The sequence below is a fragment of the Schistocerca nitens genome, chromosome 1 (assembly GCF_023898315.1).
Source record: "Schistocerca nitens isolate TAMUIC-IGC-003100 chromosome 1, iqSchNite1.1, whole genome shotgun sequence".
Classification (NCBI taxonomy): domain Eukaryota; kingdom Metazoa; phylum Arthropoda; class Insecta; order Orthoptera; family Acrididae; genus Schistocerca; species Schistocerca nitens.
This window is the reverse complement of record NC_064614.1, coordinates 1,102,862,835-1,102,867,079: the sequence shown is the minus strand read 5'-3', so window position 1 is coordinate 1,102,867,079 and position 4,245 is coordinate 1,102,862,835. Positions and strand designations below refer to the sequence as shown.

General features: G+C 40.5%; 1 non-coding gene across 1 annotated transcript; it reads right to left on the bottom strand.

Moving 5' to 3' along the window:
- Positions 1-1,725: 1,725 nt before the first annotated feature.
- Trnas-cga (transfer RNA serine (anticodon CGA)) lies at positions 1,726-1,800 on the bottom strand. Its single transcript has one exon. It is a non-coding gene; the product is annotated as a tRNA-Ser (tRNA).
- Positions 1,801-4,245: the final 2,445 nt, after the last annotated feature.

The following is a 4,245-nucleotide window of genomic DNA, read 5'->3' as shown; positions in this document are numbered from 1 at the left end:
GCACATTATGAGCGCCACAAAGAAAAAAAATTAAGTAAGAAGATAACATTTGCATGTCTCAAGGAACACACAATTGTTATATGCAATGAAACAGTCGGTAACGATCTAATTGGTAAAAAGGTAAGGTCTACTAGACATTCTTGGATAAAACAGGAGATACTGAATTTAAGAAAGAAGAACATATAAAAATATAGTAAACGAAGCTGGTCAAAGACAATACAGGCGTCTGAAAATGGGACTGATAGGAAATGCAAAATGCTAAGGACAAATGGCTAAAAGAAAAGTACAAGACTATAGTAATATGCATAACCGAGGAAAGATAGATACAGGCTAAAAAAAAGATTAAAGTTGTCTTTGGAGAAAAGGGGAACAGCTGTTTGAAAACCAAGATCTCAGACAGCAAGTCAGTATTAAGCGAAGGGGAAAACAAAGTTAGAAGTAATATACAGATGACTATATAAGGGAACTGGACTTCAAAGCAGTAATATAGAAAGAGACGAGGAAGTAGGTCAAAATCAATTAAATGATACTGAGAGAAGAATTTGCCAGAGCACAGACAGGTACAGGTACGAACAAAGGCCCTTGAGTAAGTGATATTCCTTGAAAACTGCTGATTTCTTTGTGGAGACAAGCGAAATACCCTCTGACTCCAAGAAGAATGGAATAATTCCAATCCCAAAAAGCCAGGTGTCAATGTTATCGAACTTTCTGTTTATTAAGTCATGGTTACAAGATATTGACTCGAATTATTTATAGAAGAATGGAAAACCTGAAGGCACCGACCACGGGGAAGATCAGTTTGTGTTTCGAAGAAATTTGCAACACGTGAGGCAGTACGGACATTACGACATACCTTAGAAGATATGTAAAAGGAAGGCAAAGGCGTTTTTATAGAATTTACGGATTTCGAGAAACCTTTTGGCAATGTCAGAATAGAACACATTCTTTGCAGTTATGTATATGGCACTGTTAAAGAACACTGAATGAAGTGTTTCCTACAACTTGTAGAGAATATAGACTGGAGTTATAAGAGTCTACGGACATGAAAGGAAAGGACGTGTTGAGAAACGGGTTGAGACAAGGATGTACATTATCCCCGATGTTATTCAATCCGTATATTGAGAAAGCAGTAAAATAAACCAAGGGGAAGTCTGAGAAAGGGATTGAAGTTCAGGGAGAATAAAATAAACTTTGATATTTCCTAATGTTGTGGTAATTCTGTCAGAGATGGTTAGGACGTGGAAGAACAGTTAAACGGAACGAATATTATCTAGAAAAAAGTTACAGGATGAACATGAGCTGAGGTAAAACAACTTTAATGGAATACAGCCGAAGTCAATTAGGCGATGCTGAGGAAATTAGTCTACCATACGATACACTTAAAGTAGTAGTTCAGTTCTGCTATTCGGGCCATAAAAACATTTTTGATATTCGAAGTAGACGATATAAAACGCATGAGAGCCAATAGTAAGAAAAACGTTTCTGACAGAGAGCAATTTTCTAACTTCGTATATAAATGTAAGCGTTCGGAAGCATTTCCCGAAGGCAATTGTCTCAAGCATAACCATGTCTATATCTACATCTACATGGTTACTATGCAATTCACACTAAAGTGCCTGGCAGAGGGTTCATCGAACCATTTTCATACTACTTCTCTACCATTCCACTCTCGAATAATGCGCGGAAGAAAGAAACACCTTAATCTTCCTGGCAGATTAAAACTGTGTGCCGGGCCGAGACTCGAACTCGGGACCTTTGCCTTTCGCGGGCAAGTGCTCTACCAACTGAGCTACCCAAGCACGACTCACGCCCCGTCCTCACAGCTTTACTTCTGCCAGTACCTCGTCTCCTACCCTCCAAACTTAAGAGAAGCTCTCCTGCGAACCCTGCAGAACTAGCACTCCTGAAAGAAAGGATATTGCGGAGACATGGCTTAGCCACAGCCTGGGGGATGTTTCCAGAATGAGATTTTCACTCTGCAGCGGAATCTTTCCGTTCGAGCTCTGATTTCTCTCATTTTATTATGATGATCATTTCTCCCTACGTAGGTGGGTGTCAACAAAATATTTTCACATTCGTAGGAGAAAGTTGGTGATTGAAATTTCGTAAATAGATCTATCCGCAAAGAAAACCGCCTTGTTTCTGTGACTGTCACCCCAAATCGCGTATCATATCAGTGACACTCTCACCCCTCCTCCGTCAATTTCACCTGGTAAGGATCCCACACCGCGCAGCAATATTCCAGCAGAAGACGGACAAGTGTAATGTAGCCTGTCTCTTTACTGGGTTTGTCGCATCTTCTAAGTATTCTGCCAACAAAGCGCAGTCTTTGTTCGCCCTCCCAACAATATTATCTATGTGGTCTTTCCAATTTAAGTTGTTCGTAATTTTAATTCCTAGGTATTTAGTCGAACTGACAGCCCTTAGATTTGTGCGATTTATCATATATCCAAAATTTATCGGATTTCTTTTAGTACCCATATGGATGACCTCGCACTTTTCTTTGTTTAGTGGCAATTGCCACTTTTCGCACCATACAGAAATTCTCTCTAGATCATTTTGTAATTGGAATTGATCGTCTGCAGCATCCAAGAAGAAATCTTGAGAAGACTATGGAAACAGGTTGGAGACCATGGGTCAAGCTGCTGGAAAACCATTCTGGAGTGTAATTAGGAATCTTCGAAAGGGAGGTAGGAAGGAAATGACAAGTATTTTGGACAGGTCAGGAAAACTGCTGGTGAATCTTGTGGATGCCTTCGGCAGATGGAGGGAATATTTTGAAGAGTTGCTCAATGTAGGTGAAAATACGATCAGTAATGTTTCAGATTTCGAGGTATAATGGGATAGGAATGATGATGGAAATAGAATCGCATTTGAGGAAGTGGAGAAAATGGTCAATAGATTGCAGTGCAATAAAGCAGCTGGGGTGGATGAAATTAAGTCGGAACTCATCAAATACAGTGGAATGTCAGGTCTTAAATGGCTACACAGGATAACTGAAATGGCTTGGGAGTCGGGACAGGTTCCATCAGACTGGACAAAAGCAGTAATCACACCAATCTTTAAACATGGAAACAGAAAAGATTGTAACAACTACAGAGGTATCTCTTTAATCAGCGTTGTGGGTAAAATCTTCTCGGGTATTGTTGAAAGGAAAGTGCGAGTATTAGTTAAAGACCAACTGGATGAAAATCAGTGTGGATTTAGGCCTCTTAGAGGTTGTCAGGACCAGATCTTTAGCTTACGGCAAATAATGGAGAAGTGTTATGAGTGGAACAGGGAATTGTATCTATGCTTTATAGATCTAGAAAGGCATATGACCGGGGTCCTAGGAGGAAGTTATTGTCTGTTCTACGAGATTATGGAATAGGAGGCAAACTTTTGCAAGCAATTAAAGGTCTTTACATGGAAAGTCAGGCAGCAGTTAGAGTTGACGGTAAATTGAGTCCATGGTTCAGAGTAGTTTCAGGGGTAAGACAAGGCTGCAACCTGTCTCCACTGTTGTTCATATTATTTATGGATCATATGTTGAAGACAATAGACTGGCTGGGTGAGATTAAGATATGTGAACACAAAATAAGGAGTCTTGCATATGTGGATGACTTAGTTGTGATGGCAGATTCGATTGAAAGTTTGAAAAGTAATATTTCAGAGCTAGATCAGAAATGTAAGGACTATGGTATGAAGATTAGCATCTCCAAAAGAAACGTAATGTCAGTGGGAAAGAAATATAAACGGATTGAGTGCCAAATAGGAGGAACAAAGTTAGAACTGGTGGACGGTTTCAAGTACTTAGGATGCATATTCTCAGAGGATGGCAACATAGTGAAAGAACTGGAAGCGAGGTGTAGCGAAGCTAATGCAGTGAGCGCTCAGCTACGATCTACTCTCTTCTGCAACAAGGAAGTCAGTACCAAGACTAAGTTATCTGTGCACCGTTCAATCTTTCGACCAACTTTGTTGTATGGGAGCGAAAGCTGGGTGGATTCAGGTTACCTTATCAACAAGGTTGAGGTTACGGATATGAAAGTAGCTAGGATGATTGCAGGTACTAGTAGATGGGAACAATGGCAGGAGGGTGTCCACAATGAGGAAATCAAAGAAAAACTGGGAATGAACTCTATAGATGTAGCAGTCAGGGCGAACAGGCTTAGATGGTGGGGTCATGTTACACGCATGGGAGAAGCAAGGTTACCCAAGAGACTCATGGGTTCAGCAGTAGAGGGTAGGAGAAGTCGGGGCAGA